This window comes from Ambystoma mexicanum, chromosome 11, assembly GCF_040938575.1.
Source record: "Ambystoma mexicanum isolate Mex_15411 chromosome 11, UKY_AmexF1_1, whole genome shotgun sequence".
Taxonomy (NCBI): domain Eukaryota; kingdom Metazoa; phylum Chordata; class Amphibia; order Caudata; family Ambystomatidae; genus Ambystoma; species Ambystoma mexicanum.
In genome coordinates, this window is record NC_090934.1 from 107468721 (window position 1) to 107487079 (window position 18359).

Here is an 18359-nt window from a genome sequence, read left to right on the forward strand (position 1 = left end):
GGAAGCCAGTTCTGGCCCATACCTGTCTGCCCAGGGTAACAATCATGGGGACTCCAGAAGTTTATTTCATCGGGTTCCAGAGCATTTCCTTAGGGAACAGCTTGGGAGTCGGATGTCGCAGGAGCCCTACTTCTGCTGACGGGTCGTCAGAGAGCCATTTCGTTGTGTGGCTGAGCTGCGCGGCTAGGTAGTACCTTTGCAGATCGGGTAGTTGTATTCCGTCTTCTTTGTACGGGAGCGTGAGTGTAGGCAGGGAGATCTTATGTCTGGACGACCCCCATATGAAGTCCTTGATTAGAGAGTCTAGTTTTTTGAAGAAGGGAGGTCTGATGTAGAAGCATACATTCGTGAAGTGGTATAAGAAACGGGGGAGAACTATCATCTTGACTATTGCCGCTCTACCCATTACTGCCAGTGGTAACTTCGACCAGAAGTTCATAGATTTGCAGAGGGCTCTCACTGCTTTTTCCGTGTTGTGTTCGTGCGTGAGCGCTGGGGTATGGCATACCTCAATTCCCAGGTATTTAAACCGCTCTGGTTGCCATTGTATCCCGACATTTGGGAGGTCGGGCTCATCCAGACCCCTGAGTCTGGCCAGCGGGAACGCACACGACTTTAGTTTGCTAAATGTTATGCCAGAGTATCGGGCGTAGTTGTCGAGGATGTCCAACGCGACTTGTGCATTGAGCTGGGGGTTATTCAGATACAGGAGGACGTCGTCCGCATACATGGATATTATGGCGTGATCACTGCCCAGACCAATGCCCGCATCAAAGTGTTGAGTCCTGAAATAGGCAGCCACTGGCTCCAGGCCCAGGATGTATAACATTGGGGATAGCGGGCATCCCTGCCGCGTACCCCGCTGTATCGGCCAGGCATCGGACACCGTCGTGCCAGTCTTCACTCTCGCTGTCGGTGTGTTGTACAATACCTCGACCCACCTTACAAAGCTCTCGCCGAAGCCAAATTCTTTTAGCACTTCGATCAGCCACTCCCAGTAGATGGAATCGAAGGCTTTTATGGCATCCAAGGAGAGTACCGCTAGGTCCTCATCTCGATCATAGGTCTCTGCCATGATATGTTGGAGTCTCCTCAGGTTCGCGGTGGTGTTGCGTCCTGGCACAAAACCGTTCTGGTCCTCATGGATCAGGGTTCCTATCACCCTCGCCAGCCTCTTAGCCAGGATTGTGGTCAGGATCTTGCAATCGTAGTTTAGCATTGCAATTGGGCGGTATGATTCGCAATTGTTGGCGGGTTTGTTGGGTTTGAGTATAGGGATGATAATTGTCTCTTTCATGGAGTTGGGTAGGTTTCCGTTTTCGTATGCCTCCATATACACCTTGTGGAGTGTCGGAGCAAGGGTCGCTTCGTATGCTTTGTAAAATTCGGGCGGGAGCCCATCGCTCCCGGGGGTTTTGCAGGTGGTCAGCGATTTAATCGCGTCCGTCACGTCCTCCGTAGTGATTTCCGCATCCAGTAACTCTCTTTGGGCCTCCGTCAGTCTTGGGAGCTCAATCTCGGCCAGTGTGGCCTTTATGTCGTCCACTGGTATTTTGGTGTCGTGGGCGTACAATCTGGAGTAGAAGGCCGAGGAAGGCTGCATTAATGTCTCGCTGCGTCCGGTGAGTTATCCCCCTTTCATCGGTTATTTCAGTTGGGAGGTGTCTTGGGAACTCGCGCTTGCATAGCCAGGCCAACATCCTACCAGGCTTATCCGCTTCTTTGTGAGCTCTAGCTATGTAGGCCGTGTAATCAAATTTGGATAGTCTGTTCCAGGCCAAGAGGCACTCCTCCCGGGTGCCCTTCAGTTCTATTTCGGCGTCCGGTATGATGCTGATTTCGGATTCCAGGTGGGTGATCTTGCTCTCCAGTTCCTCCAGTTCCAGTCTCAGGTGTTTACGGATACCACCGGCACCTGATATAACTTCACCCCTTGTTACAACCTTCATGGCCTCCCATAGTGTGCTCCAGCTGGACACTGAGCCAGTGTTAATGTCTAGGTATTCCTCAAGTTTGGTGCCAAGTTCCTCCCTAAATGCATAGTCTGTGAGTGCTGCGGGTGGCATTCTCCATAGCGGGATAGGTGGTCTGGGTCCTCTAGGGGCCCATTGTATGATCAGCGGTGAATGGTCGGATATGGTTCTGCCTAGGTAGAGTGTGTCGTCCACTTGTTGAGCCAGTTCGCGATCTACGAACAGATAGTCAATTCTCGTGTGGACTTTGTGCGGGGCAGAGTAATAGGAGTAGCACCTCTCGGTGCGATGTTGTTCCCTCCAGATGTCGACCAGGTCGAGCTGTTCTATTGCAGTGTTTAGCGCATTGGATGCAGGGCTATTTGAGAGACGGGGGGGGGATCTGATCTGTCCATAGCACCGTTCCTGATGGTGTTGAAGTCGCCACCCCATATGAAGGCATTCTCTCTCTGAGGAATCATTTTGGCACTGAGCATTGCGAGGTGTGAGGGTATTCCATGTTGTGGAAAGTATGAGTTCACCAGGCAGATCGGCGTGGATTCAATGGTACCCCATAGTATTAGGTATCTGCCCTCTTTATCGGCTTCATAGCCCAGTAGGTGGAAGGGCATAGTCGGGCTCACCCACGTAAACACTCCTCTGGCGAATTTAGAGTATGGCGCCCCTTTCCCTATACCTCCCCATCTATCGGATAATTTGGCCGTGGTTTCTTCTGTGAGGTGGGTTTCCTGAAGCATCTCTATTGACACCTTTTTCCTACGCAGGTAGGAGTGGATCCGGTTCCTTCTCAGGTACGTGCCCATGCCTCTCACATTCCACGTCATCACCTTAAGTTGGGGTGTCATTGGGCTTGTGTCTTGGATTCATCTTCCCTGTCGCCCCTGTCTCCGGGTGGTGCGATTTATCCACTGGGTTCTGGGGTTCTCTCTTCCGCCCCCCCAAGGGCCTCTGGTCCCATGTTCCGCTCCGCTGATATTCTGAGGACTGTGGTGTGAACAAAAACAATTAACAAAACTGTAACTGGTGCGCCCAGCAACGACAAGGTCTTGCTGGTGCTCAGGCGCTCTCGTACCGTCGGGACCCATCCGGGTGTCAGGCACGAGGGAGGTCGGTCAGGCAACTGGCCTGTCCTGTACTGTTCGTGGGGGGTGGGGCCCTGCGCCTGGCGTGGTCCGAGCGAGGGCCGCATCGTCATTGCGAACTGTTGGGTGATTTTACCTTCTCTTAGGTCATTTGCCTTACGTCCAAATTGGATCTATGAGTCACGGCATCTTCGATGTTTCAGGTGCGGGGGAATCTTCAATTTTCAATGGGTTGAGGGTCTTTGTCTGCGGCTAGATTGTTGTCTTCTAGCCACATGTTAGCGGCTGCCGGGGATTCCAAGAAGATCGCCCTGCCCTTGTGGATCACTTTCAGTCTGGAGGGATAGAGCAACATATACTTCAGGTTCAATTGCCTGAGTCGGGTTTTAATCGGCACAAATGAGTTCCTCTCCCGTTGGACTTTTGGGGTGTAATCAGGGTAGATTGTGATCTTCGAGCTCCCGCGTTCAATGGGGCCCTCTTCTCTGGAGTGTCGGAGGATGATCTCTCTATCCTGGAAGTTGAGAACTTTAGCAATTATAGGGCGAGGGTATGAGCCCGGCGGAGGTCTCTTCTGTAGTGATCTGTGCGCCCTTTCAATCGAAAATCCTTGCGTCAGCTTTCCGGTGCCCACCTCCTGTTGTATCAGGGATTCAATATAGGCCGTCGGGCTCGGGCCCTCGCTACCCTCCGGTACCCCCAGTATTCTGATGTTGGTGCATCTGGCTCGGCCCTCGGCCTCCTCAGCCCTGGCCTCAAGTGTGTGCACCTTCCGTTCTAACTCCAGCACCTTAGCTTTCAGCTCCGTTGTATCCCCCGACGTCGCCTTTATGGTCGATTCAGCAGAGTCTACTCTTTCTGTGAGGTTGCGGGCATCTTGGCGCATGAGTTGTAGCTCGGATTTGAACTCCCCGATTCTGGAGTCTATGAATGCGCGCAGTGATGCAATTGCCTCCAGCACTTGAGCCTGATTTTCGGGAGAGTCTGTCGGTTTTGCTCGGGGAGGTTCGGGGGTGGAAGCGCATGGCTGCGGAGGGGTTTTTGCTTTAGCGGACACATACGTGTCCATGGTGCTTGCCTTTGTCTTGTTCCTGGCCGCCATGGTCGTGTAGAGGTGAATGCCGGCGGGCGAGGTTGGGAAGCTTATGGTTCTGGAAGCAGGGCGGTCCGGTTTGCGCAGTAATCAAGTTCTCAGAGGAATATACAGTGGCACATGTTCGATTGGTTTATGCCCTCGCCCAGCGCTCTCCTCACCTCCACCTTCTCCCGCTGTCGATGGCAGGCCTCTCTCGGTGTCGTAGTCCAAGGCGGGGGCCCGGTGTCCCCGGCTGGGAGCTCCCGGTTGGCGCCCCGCTGCAGAGGTTCTGACCCGGGTAGAGGTGGAGGCTTTTCTCCCCCGATTCAGTCGCAGGAACAGTTCATAAGTCGGTTTCGCTGTAAAGGCAGCTGGCGTTCTCCTGCGACATCAGCCTCGGAAGATGGCCGCCATTTTTGGTCCTGCCCGGGGGGGGACCCTTATCGGGAAGGATCCGTGGGTTTGGAGGTCCGGGTCCAGGGGAAGACCACAGCAGCGTGTCCGGGGTCGGTTCCCCTTCCCTCGGAACCAGCTCTTTCCGTCTCAGGTGCAATTTTAGGCAGGCAAAAGGATCAGGATACGGCGCCTCGGCCGGAGCACGGCGACTCAGCTTCCACTCGCCATGAGCTCCAGGCCACGCCCCCGACAGCAGATTAAAGTGATACCAACATACATCGATCTGCACATAAAAGTCACGCACACACATGCACACACCCCCCAACTAAAATGACGTAGAAATGGATCAATGGCGGGGGGCTGTCCATCTCACTCTACTACTGGCTTGCTTTCCTGTAACTCCATTCTTAACAAACTACATAACCACGCAATCAATGCCAGCTTCATATGGAAGGTGAAAATCAGGCTTTGGGGTGAATGCCCCCACATCATTGAAAGTTCTATTCCAGTGGGAGTTCCCTCCCAAACATTTCCCTGTGGGGGGCGCCTCCCTCAGCACTAAAGATTAGACTGCACGCTGTTCACTTGACCCTCATCCGTGTGCTTCTTCATTCTAATGTTATGCAACTGCTCATATACAATGTGCATCGTGTGCCTGCATCAGGATGATGAAGATAGCAACAGCAAATGGGCAAAACCCAGAATATGCTTGAGAATTATTCTGCTATGCACAACAGGGAAGGACCCTGTTTACCATGACTGCATGCGGAGGTGTGGCCAGGATTGTCTAACCATTGGGGCTTGAAGCTAATGTAGTTGAACTCACCACAGTGACATTAACATCTGTAAATGCCCACACAGAACTGCTGAGTGGGCATTTGCAGATTTCGGGTGGGCCTTGCCCACTCAGGCCCTACCCTGTCTACGCCCTGCTCTGTGGTTTCTGTTTGCCGCCCCATGTCCTCTTGGCATTTTGAAGGAACATGCATTGAAATATGGCACAGTTTTATAAAACCACAATACAATACAAATACTACAATAAACATATGTATTTATTTGTATTTGTACAGCTCATAAAGAAAGTACCCAGCCATAATGAGTGTCAGAGTATGATCTGAAAATCATAATGTAATTGCAAAACAGATACAACAACGTCGGATGAGTCTAATATTTAGCACACAGGTGAAAAAGACAGATAAGGACTAAGATATCTTGGTACTGAGGTATTGTACTAGAGGTTTTGGCACATATGTGATAACCCCAATAACCTTATTAACAACTCTGCTGCCACAGCTTGCCTCAGGTTCTCCGCTCTATCCCTCGAGCATCCTTCCAGCATCTTCTTTGCGACCTGTCCGCTTCTATTAGGCTTAACAACTCAAAAGCATTTGCCACGAAAGGAAAGTCAAGCCAGCTTGCTTGAAGTATTCCTCCTGGATAGAGCCCTGTCCACCACCATTAAATTGTGCCTTACTGCATATTCCTACCTCCGTTCCTCCGATGCCATGCCCTCCATTCACACATTCCAACCATGCTCTCAGGTATCCTGCCTGGGACTATGTCGACAGTCACTTCTCAACCTGCTCCAGGCCCCATATTCTCCAAGCATTCACACTCCATTCCTTTCCACTTCTGGAGAAAACCCAGGGAACCTCTGCCAGTGAAAACGAGACAACTCATCCACTATGCCTTTAACTTTGCCAGGCACATTGCTTCACTTGTGACAAGGCTATGGCATTGTCTTTGCAATGGGGAGGAGGGTTAAAACCAACCCCCTTCAAATTCAACGCTCAGGTACCCAGGTTCAGGCTCTCCCAGCCCTCCTTACTTCGATCTCGGAACTCCCTAGAGGATGAGGGCTCCCCAGAGGCCAGAACCGCAGAGCCCTCTGGGCAATTCCCAAAAGGCAATGGGGGAAGCAGGAGACACGGCACAGGGAACAGCAGTAGGAGCTTTGTTGGGACAGTGACATACTGCTGAGAGAAGGGAACTGGGCCATGTGAGGCACTGATTGAAACACAGCCCAGCCTGTGAGAGCTGCTTCTTGGGTTTGCTAGGGCAGTGACACAGAGGAAGGGAAAGAAAACACACACCAGGCTTACCCACCGATGAGCCCCTAGCAGGAGTCTGGGCTAATGGTAGAGACCCAATAAATGACCAGAAACATTCAAACGCAACCTGTGAGGAGAGAGCGGGGAAAGGCGGCCCCCACGGGCTGTTTGCTTTCCGTGCAGCAAGCCATACAGGAAAAAGGGTATCAGGTAATAATGTCCCCATACATAAAGTCCCCATACATACAAGCCATATGGAAATAGGGGGCCGGGATTAGGATGATTTTTGAAATTGTCCAACCTTTCCCTTACTCCCTTGGGAAAATAGAGAAGATTTGCTTGGGAGAGCAAGCCAATCATCGAGAGGGGAGGGAGATTTAATGGATTGTGTGTGGTGAAGTGCGTGATGTCAGTACTGGTATGGAGGAAGACCGAGAGACCAGCAGGAGGATGGAGTGAAGAAAAGTGGAGGCTATTACTGGGACTGGGTACTGCAGAATGAATGGGTTGTGTCATAGAGTAGTGAGCAGTTTTAGGAGGTAGTAGTGAGAGGGAGGTGTAGAAGAGAAGAATACTGCTAGTAGTTCTAGAAGAGGGTAGTAGTGGTAAGAGGAGAGTTGTAGGAGCGGTAGAAGTAGTAAGAGAAGAGTGGGAGAATTAAGCACAGGAGTACTAGTAGGGGTAACTAGAGAGTGTTAGGAGAGAAGAGAAGCAGCAGTAGAGAGGAGAAAAGGTAGCAGCTAGCAGAGTGGTAGTAGAGGGGGAAGGAGGTAGTTGTAGGGTTGAGTGAAGGCTTAGCGAGAGAAGCAGGTCTGTAGGAGAGAAGCTAAAATCTAAGGGTGGAAGATTGGAGGGACAGAAGGTTGGAAGGCAGATGGAGCTGAGAAAAGGAGGAAGAGCAGAAGGGCGAGGTCAGAAGGAGCGTGATCGTCCAGCGCGATTCCACCAGAGTGAATGCATTGCACTACCCCTAATTCCCTCTAAGAATCTAGGTGGGTCTAGAGCGGGGACAGATAGATGATCCCAATGGAGTCTGTGAGCCAGCGTATTAGGGAAACCATCATAGCCTTAGCCTAAGCAAAATACAGTTAGTGTTACAGAGCCATTGCACTAACCAGGACTATGGACACCAAGGCAAGGGTGGCGGTAACCCAAGGGAGACGGGAGAGAGAGAGAGAGGAACGTCCATGATATGATATAATATGGCAAGTGTTTCAAGGCGCGCGTATACACAAGTGTGTCCATAGTGCCAATCACCAAAACCCCTTGAATCATTAAATTGCTGTGATTCAAAGTAAGCCTACTGCTCTTATAACATCTCTGAATAAACATGCTTGAAGCATTTTAAGGTGTCACAGTGGGTTTTTGGTGATGATCCGTTACACACTGTAAATACAATATTGTTATGCAGGTACCCCAAGACAAACACCTGCAATAATTTATCAACCCTTTCCTCCTTTGCCATTTGGCTGATCACATTCTCAACCTCTATAGTCCACGTTCAACAGCTCCGTTCCCCAGAAGCGCAATGTCAATACCAAAGGAGAACATTCAAGCTATGATATATGATATACCACGCTTAACACCCAGTGGTTTCTAGGTGCGGACCCAGGGATATAACCTGTGTTGCTCTGTATCGTCTTGCTTCCAAGGCAAGCACATTGCCCCTGAGCTATCCTCCCGAGACTATGCTGAACGCTATCCCATATATATCCTCCTGCTTCCTTATCGTCAGAACAAATGTGCATGTCCCATACATCTGTTTCCCCGGCTACCCACATGAGCACCTCATGGGAGACTTCCAGACATTGAAAACCTACCTTAAGTTCCTCCTTTCATGCCCAAGGCATCCTCACTCTATGATGCAGTAACCTTTCTCCGATATTGACCAATATATATTTTTACAGAATGTCTGCCCCCTGATCACCATCAATGCCCTAGCAACTTTTTCAACTCCCTCAACTACATCCTGCTTGGGGTCACCAACAACACTTAAAACAGTCTCTGCAGCCTATCCTGTGACCATCTTGACCACAATGCCATTGAGTCCATCCCTATGCCCCGGTATATCACTACTATTGCCAGCCCTTCCGTCTTTTCAGATGCCAGCTAAACCCCCAGCTCCCCCATCAAACCAACGTACTTTTGCAGAAGCAAATATTCTTACTCGCCCTTCACGCGGGCCATTCCCACAGTCAAGAAATCATCCAGATAATGAGAACCTGCTCTGACCCCCTCATAAATGGAAAACACCATTGCAAGAATGCACTGGAGTCAAACATGGTACACGATATGGAACAGCCCATCCGCAAAAGCGTATCCACGAATATCTGATCGTGAAATTGCATGCTGGGAAGCCATTTTGCTTGGTATGCCACTCGCCCACACTTCCTTATTAATCCCTTCACCCTTATACACACTAGCATACAAAACTGCACACTCCTCTCCTGTAATGAACTCATTGACGGATGTCCCTCCCGGGGTAATGATGAATTAACCTGAACTCCCCACCTACCTTCTTTTATCTCTCCCAGACAGTGGCGTCACTAGGGGGGGTGAAACCCTGTGGCCCTCCATGTGCCCCCCCTACCTAAGACAAGCAGTGACCATGTTCGCCCCTTACTTTTGGCTGTGCCCCCCTACTTTTGTCTTTGGCCCCCTCTGTGCCCCTCCTAAATGTGATTCCTGACGACGCCACTGCTCCCAGAGGGGACAATGTCAAAAATATCGATTGCATCCAAGGCCATTCCTTGTAGGGAACCGCCACCCTCCTCTCTGCCACGTCATTCTACAACTGTACTTCAAATTCAACTGGTCTTATTTTACCAGAGCTTCTCAAGCCACCTTCTCATCCTTGGAGCTGTATACTCTATCCTGAACCCATAACTAAACAACTCAAAACTAAACCCCCTATCCCCACAACGTCTGCCTGTAGCAAAACAAAAGAGGTGATGGCTGGAAGGTTTCAAATTAATCGGAAACTCTGGCATTGCTCTGGGCAACCCTCAAGAACCAAGCTACTCCTCACTGATGAGGCCCAACAAGGCTTAAACATGTCTGGGGATGCTTGTGGTCTTGTGCAGCAGGGATGTGACCTAGTAGTTCGGACTGGGCTGCCCCTTTTTGGGATGGGACCAAGCCTGAATTGCATATGGTCTTTCCCCTTCTGTAATGACTTGGCAGGCTGGAAAACGGTGTTCTGGAGAGTTGTCTAGAGTTGTGCACGTGACTATGATTAATTCAAAACCTTCCAGCCATCACCTTTTTGTTTTGCTTAAGTCACACCAAGTGGGATGGCTATGCCCAGACGTGGGTCCCGTGCCTGCTGGGCCTAGAGACCCAAGCTACTCCTCAACGATGACGCCCAACAAGGCTGAAAAATATCTGGGAATGCTTGTGGTCTCGTGCATAATGGACGTGACCAAGCAGTTTGGGGTGGACTGACCCTTTTGGGGTGGGACCAAGCCTTATTTGCATATGGTCGTTGCCCTTTTAAAATGGCTTGGCGGGCTATAAGTCAATGGTTTGGAGGTTTGCCCAGAGCAATACCTGTCATTGGGGGTCATTACGAGGTTGGAGGTAACCATGGCGCTACTAGCACCATGGCTGTCTCCAAAACCTCACGACTCCGCCCTGGTGAATGGAGCTATTACCGCCCCATTCCAAGGTTGGTGGGGACGGTAATTCCCCATTCACCAGGGCCCTTCTCCATGCCCATTTGAGCCCCCATAGGGCTCAATGGGAATGGAGAAGGCGCTAATAACGTTAACGCAAATTGCGGTACCGTTATTAGCTCTAAGGTCCCTTTGCGGGTCCTGTCCTTAACGCCTGGTAAAACCAGGTGTTAAGGGAGGACCCGCAAAGGTAACTCGTAGTAGGGCGGTAAGGGATTACCGGTACCAGTGCCCTTACCGGTACCGGTAATCCCTTACCACCCAGGTCGTAATGAGGCCCATTATGATTAATTCAAAACCTTCCAGCCATTACCTTTTGCACAGGTACAAATCTGACATATTCTTCAAAAGCCATAACTTAACCGATCTATGGGCCCTTGCCCCCGACCCCTCTTCCAATGTCCCTTCCACATAACCTTACCGTGGCCCCAGCTGCAAAACACTGAGTTACACAGTGCCATTCAGAGCCCCTGATGCACTCAGGCCCAGCACCCCATAGTCTGCACACCCCTGTCTGCATTCTATCCTGTTCTTGGGTGGAGCAACAGAGAAAGGGCCGAAAAGGCATTGACAAACCACTGGGTGCCTAACCATTGTGATCACAGCCCCCTCCGCCCTCAAACCACATTTTTGTTCTACCCTATGCATATCCTACAATTCTCCTACCTGACCAATCCCCTTCCCTAAAATTAACAAATACCTTCCATATTACGCCCATGTATTTAAATGGTGCCGCACATTGCTGTAGTTACGTCTCTCAATACCCACTGGCGTATCCTGCAAGTGTCATGCATTAGAGGACCATATCTGGTATATGATGAGAGTATCTGAGCAAATGATAAGAGGCCCTAATTGAGAATATTGGAATGTGGCCTTACTATTGTAAGGAGGCATAATGGAATGTGGTCTAATAATGTTAACTTGACACACTGGAATATTGCAGAGCGGTCCTAAATGAGCAGTGGAGAATGTGGCACTGCTGTGCTAAATTTGAATACAGGAAACTGGCCTTGCTGTTAGGATTGGTCAGAATTGAACCAATCGTCACTGCGGACTAACTAAGCATAGCAAAGCCTTATCCTGTGTTTCTAATGGGAGAAAGTTGAATCTGACACTGTTTGCTTAACTGGGGATAATGGACCTGGCACTGCTGTGCTAACAGGGCATAACATAACGTGCCACCATACATGCCACTATTTCCCATTCCATTCGGAGGATGCTAGTCCAGTCCTGGGTTCATTTAATATTCTGGGGTTTGTAGTCCTGGAATTCTCCCAGAATCATCCCAGGACTACAAGTCACAGAATGCAAAGTTCAGATGTGGTTGGACTAGGATCTCACTAATGGAATGCGACATATTGGCATGTAAGTGGCCCTACTGTGCCATCAGGCCATGTACTTCACAGTGGTGTGAAGGATTGGCCAGCAGAATACAATGCTGTGAGTCCCTGGGGTTTTCATGGCAACACCTGCAAACTATTTGATGGCATGTTATTGTTTGGTAAAGCCTGGACATTGTTAGACTATTTGGGCTGATGATGAGGAAGACCATTGCCATAGAATCTGTACTGGAGAAAAACAACCCTATATCTGCAGAGAGCTGCCCATCTTCTGAAAGAGCTTGGCTTGTAGGTTCCAGGGTAGGTTTGGAGGAGTTTGGGAAATATCCACAGATATGCAGAGATCTGCTCCCAGCGCTGGTCAATGGGCCTGTTCTTGCCGGCTCCGAGATCCGGCAGCAGATTTCTCTTCGGATCTCGGACCCATCCTGCCTCAGCCCTGACATGGCTTTACCGAGCCCCCAAATTCATCGGGGGAAGCTGGGAGATTGCTTATCTAATCTGCTATGTTCTTCATTCCCCAGCCGTCATTTGCGCGTGTTCAGGGTTTTGCTCAGCCTGTTTCTTTCTTCTGGCCTGAAAGGGACTCCACTGGAATCAATGGGCCATGAATATCACTGGGGTTGGTGCCATAACTATTAAAAGCAGGCTTTCTAAATGCTGGACACACATTTGTGTACCCCTTCCTTTGTGTTTTATTACAGGTTATATTTATAACGATGTAATATGCTTGTAAAACTGCTTAATCACAAATAAATGCTTCTGTTGTGCTGACAGCAGTTATTAGGAAATTAAACTATGGGTTCATGGGTGCCAACTTTTGATTTTCACGATAGGGGCAGATATACACCCAACTCTGCCCTAAAAATAAGCGAGGTTCCAGTCCAATCCATGCCCTGGGCAAACACATTATATGGCACTTGTTTTTTTTGTATACAGTATTGCAAAAAGTAATGTGATTAACAACCAGGTTTTTAATATATAACATCTCAGTAACTGTTTCTCAACCCGCTGAGCTACCCTGTTAGCATTCCACTGTATAGCTTGCTATGGATACCTTAATGTTCCAAAAAACACTGTATTACCAACAGTATTTTGGCAGCACCACTTCCTTGGAAGTGATTTAAAGTGGAATTGATGTACAGTTTGGAGTTCAGAAAGAAGTAGCATGAAAGACATTGCACCATTTTTAAACTTTTCTTTTGAACATGCCCATTTAGCAGAGTTCAACTGCCAGTGCTGCCCTCTCGGAACTCTGCCCCTCCCCCAAACTCTACCCCCACCATGGCCCTTGTGGGACCTCCCTTTTAAATTTGTTCCATTTCCACCACTGGCTGTTCCCATGTCAAAAGTTCAGGGTCCAAGCCAGGAGCAAATAGCGGAGTGTCAGGGAATAATAACCGCAGAACTGCAGAGAAATGTTCATGTGCCGAAGGTGCAGGGTCCAGGGAGCTTGCAAAGGACAATTGGGGAATAATACGCCTGGAAGTGTCATAGTGCGGGGAAGTGCTGCAAGCATGCAGCCGTAATACATGTCAACTCGATACTGATCCCTGCCCCCACCTAGAGGAGATATACAGCCACTCAGGTCCACCCAAAATCTCCTCTATGTGCAACCTCTTTCCGCCAATGCCCAAAAATGTTTCTTGTGAAAATCTCCATTCCAGATATTGACAAATGAAACCCGTCCTGGTGAAATAACTCACTGTTATTCAATACAATCCTTTTACATATACAAAGAAAAGTCTGGTATTTTCATGGGTATACTTAACCCCTCTTACCACGACAACGATAGTATCCAATATCACAAAACTTTATTACAATTTCATATAATAAAACAATCATAAAACATGATCATAGTACATAAAAACCATTATGTTTTAAAACCACACAAGTTTAAACACCCATAGTGAGTAATGTTTGCAATTATTCCGTAAGGATCTTACACTGTGTGTACATCTCACACTGAGATTCCTGTGCCACACTACTAATGGCCTATTTCCTGTCAATATAATGCAATCTACCCAACTTGTACAAGTTTCTGTCCTTGAACTACAAAAATGTCGGACATTCTTCAGGGGACAAATTGTCTTGTGCCGACTGTGTTAGTGCAGTGTGTGTAGGGTCTACGCCCCCTGCTAGCTTGCTATAGTAAGCTACAGCCACCAAATGGGTAGATTCTCATTAATTCTTCTTGTTTTTCTGAAGGTGCATTCCATAATGTCATTCATGTGTTTTTCCTGTATGTCTCTGATGTTATTATTATTAGTTATTTCACCAAATTCTTTGAGGAATTTGCTGTAAAGTTTGGCTGTGATCTGGGCTAATGCATTTTTCGCCAGCTCCACCAAAATGCTTGTGGGCTCACCTGTAGCTGTTTGATGAGGAGATCTGTTGCCTGCAGCACCTGTGCCTTGGGTGCAGTGATATGCAGGGTTTTGCCTTGATCCCCCTTTCCTTTTGGGTGGCTGTGCAGTTAATGGATTTTTTCCAGGATTCCCAAACTTCTCCTGCTACTGCTGTCCCCGTCGCCTCTGCCTTGGGGTTTAAGGTTCTGAAAATTTGAAACTGAAAATGAGACAGTGCATCAGCAGCGCCATTCTCCTTTCCGGCAATGTGCCATGCTTGTATTACAGAGTTGCATTTCAGGGTAAGTTTGGTTATTTTCCTCAGTACCTTTAGAACTAGTTTGCAGGATGTGGAGCCTTTGTTTAGTACGTGCACCACTGCCATTTTGTAGGACCAGGTGACTAACTCGGTCTTGCTCAGGTTGCCACCTCATTTGTAGATCCCCATCCATATAGGTAATATATCAAGCAATGTGATATTTTTGGTCCAACCCCGTTCTTGCCAACTGGTCAGCCAGTGGCACAAGCACCATTTGTTACCAAAGCATATTCCAAATCCCTTTCCCCCTAACGCATCCGCAAACTGGACTCTCATTCGTTGGTGGGTGCCATATGACTTTACCAGTGAAGTGTTGGAGGAAGTTGTCCCATACTTCTAAATCCTTTCAGATTGTTTTGCCTAGCCTTATGTGGTGGTGCTTCTTAGTTGCACCTCTCATTTCATTTATAGACTTCTATGGAAGACCCGCCCCTGTGGCATAATCTTTGGTGCAAAGTTTAGTTTTCCTGCCAGCGACTGTATGGGCCTCATTATGAGGCTTGCGTTCACGGAATGAAGGGGGCCGGTACAGGACTGGCCCCCTTCATTCCATCAGGGCTGATGACAAGGTTCCCTTCGCGGGACCCGGATCGGATGCCTGGTAAAACCAGGTGTCCTTTCCGGGTCCCGCGAGGGGAAGAGGGACGTAACAACGGGACACTCATAATGTGCCCGTTGTTACCTCCATCCCCATTCCCATTGAGCCCTATGGGGGCTCAAATGGGAATGGGGAATGGTTCCTGCGAGGAGGATTTACCGGGTCCTCCTATGTCGGAATGACCCGGTAAGTCCCCATTGCAGGAACCCGGTAAAGGAGCCCGGTTTGGAGGCAGCCATGGAGCTAATAGCTGCATGGCTGCCTCCAAACTCGTAATGAGGCCCATATGTCTTTTAGTGTCGCTTTGTTTTTGCCTGAGACTTTTTTTGATTGTTTCTAGCAAGTCAGCCACCTTTTCTTTTGATATGCGACATTCTCCTTTGTGAGAATCAATTTCTATACCTAGGAAGGACAAAACTTGTGTAGTGCCTACTGTTTTTTTGGTAGCCATTGGGATCCCTAACCCTGCCATTATTTCCCTGAATTTATGGAGCGCTGTGATGCACAGCTTGGACCCTTCTGGTCTTGTGAAGAAGAAATTGCCTAGGTAATGTACTACTAGTACCCCTGGCAGGTCCACTGTAGGAAAGAACTTACTTGTTCAAAATATGCGCATGAAATTGCGCAACCCATAGGAAGGCATTTGACAAAGTAAAACTTTTGATCGAATTGGAAACAGAGTCACGGGAAGGCGCTCTCATGTACTGGCAGCGGCCTGAAAGATGTCTGGATGTCCGCCTTAGCTATCAATGCATTACTACCCGTTAACCTTAAACCTTACTATGTCAACCACATCCTGGAAGCTGCTGTAGGAGACTGCTGCTTCTGTGGTTTAGATTCCATCATTTAATGAACTGCCCAGGGGTAGGAGAGGTGGTGGATCATTCTGAATTCCCCAGCTTCTTTCTTGGGAACCAGCCCTAATGGTGAGCCTATGAATTCTCTGAAAGTAGGTCTGTCAAATGGACATGCAATACTGCCTAGTCCCAATACTTTATTTTTTCTCTAATTATTTCTGGGTGAGCCATGCCAGATGTCAGATTGCTGGGGATATGCTGTGAGCCATGCCCCTTAAATCGGATTTTAAAGCCGTACCTGAAACATTTCTCTATGAATTCTTTTGTTGTGTCATCTGGGAAGTGTTGCAACCATTGTTTCAATTTACCCAGCTTTACCGGCGAAGCCCCCAGTTTAAATTTAATGGGTGTTTTGTCTGTCTGTATTTTTAGAGCCTGAGCAGGGGCCATGTTCTTAGTGCATTTCCCACTGCCATGTTCTCCCCCACATATGCTGCATCAGTATTTGAATTTACACTCCTTGCCCCAACTGCAGAAACCTTTCTCAAAGTTCCAACAGTACACCGCAGTGTTACCCCTTGGTCCCTGTGGGTTATGAGATGTGGCATAGCTGTGGTTCTGTTGGCCAGATCTCTGCCCTCCTGGGGCAGATTTCCGAAAGGGGTGTCTGGACCTGTAGGGAGGTGAAGTACCTCTTTGCTTTCTTTGGGTATTGCAATGTCTTGAGACCCCTTTCTTCTGGCTCTGAAACTCATTCCCCTATGTGTATTTTGTGATGTATTCTCCTTCAACACGTGAAACAAGTATAACTTTGACTCCTGCTCTTCCCATCCTAGATCCGTGCATTTCTGCATGTCCTTCCTAAATTGTCAAAATTTAGCTGGTATTCCCCCCAAATGTAATATTTATTTGGGGGATCCTATGGTGGTAGGCGATAAGCGCCATGCTCTCTTCAGTACATTTATCTAAATTTATTGTGGCCAGGATGTGAAAGGCAAGTTTCCAATTTTGCAATGTCTTCTCTATTCTAGGTCCCTTTGCTCTCTCCTTCTCTTCCTCTTTTCTGTCTTTGTTTACTATGTCAAACCTCATTTCTTTGTATTCCAGCAACGAGAATATTTCAATAACATTGTTTTTTTCCATATCCTTTTTTAAATATTAGTTTCAATATGTATTTGTATTTGTATTTATTTTGTTTATATAGTGCTTTACGCCAAAACGCTGTACATTAACAACTGGATACCTATAACATTATAACAGTAGAAGCAATTTACAATTATGAACCAAACCAACAAAACAGTAAGTAGAGCAATTAAACTGAGAAGGAAGAGGGAGGGGTGAGGTGGAGACGGAGGAGGGAAAACAGAAGAGGTATGAGGGCGAGAATGGAGTGGGTGGGGGTAAGGGGAGGGAGAGGATCATGGGGAAGGGATCGGATTGAGAGGAGTTCTAGTGCAGGGGGGCTAGGAGCTGGAAGGAGCGGAAACGGGAGGGGGCACACGGGGATGGAGTGACAGTAAGAAGGAAGTGGTCAGCTGAACGAAGGGAGTGGGAGGGAGTGTAGAAAGAGAGGAGGGAGGAGAGATAAGGGGGAGCAAGACCATGGAGAGATTTAAAGACTAAAAAGAGGAAATGAAATTTAAGTTGGGAGTGAAAGGGAAGCCAGCCAAAGGATGAGAGGGAAGCAGAAATGGAGTCAAGGGAGGTAAGGAGACAGAGGGTATGGATGGCAGAATGGTAGATAGATTTGAGGGGGGCGGGATGAGAAGTAGACAGTCCAAAGAGTAAGGAGGAGCAGTAGAAGAGGCAAGAGAAGATAAGGGAGGCGATTAAAAGTTTAGTAGCATGGAAAGTGAGAGAGGGGCGGACTTTGCGAATATTAAAGAGGTGGTAGCGACAGGCATGAGAGGTGAGAGAAATATGATGGGAAAAGGAGAGGGAGCAGTCAAAGTGAATGCCTAAATTGCGAGAGTGGACAGAGATAGGGATATTAGAGGGAGGAAAGTGAATGAAGGGTGGAGGAGAGGGAGGGGGAAGAGAGTTGGAGGGGAAAAATAAGACTTCAGTCTTATCAGTATTGAGGGAACGAAAGCGGGATGACATCCAGTTTTTAATGGCAGTAAGACAGGAAGAGAGTTTAAGGTGGAGGTCGGTAGAGAAGGAAGAGGAGGAAAGGAAGAGCTGAGTGTCATCGGCATAGAAATGGTGAGAAATACCAAATTAGGAGATAACAGGGGCAAGGAGGGAGGTGTCGAGTGAGAATGGGAAAGGGCCAAGAACCAAAAATACCAAGCAATAGTCTATTTTACATTTTTAATATTATTTCTGCCTGCTGTCTGCCTTTCCAATATTTTGAGCCATGGGGCCTGATCTCTCTTTACTACTTTTTTATCCTATCCATGCAGTCAGATGGCCTTGGGCATCCTCGCTATCAGTATCTGACTCTGTTGCTGAACTTTACCCCTCGCTACTGGAACTGTAAGTGTCCCCCTACTCCTCCTCTTCTTTTTCCCATGGCCCTGATCCCTCTTCTTTATGTCATTTTAACAATTGTTCCAATATTGTCCCCAAATCCGGCTGCACAGTGCCTGCTTTTTCCCTTCTTTTGTTTCCTGCACTGTAAGAGGATTCAATTCAACACTACAGCTAAGTCAACGCCTAGTCTAGAATACTGAATGAAAGCCCTTATTGATATATCTTTATGTC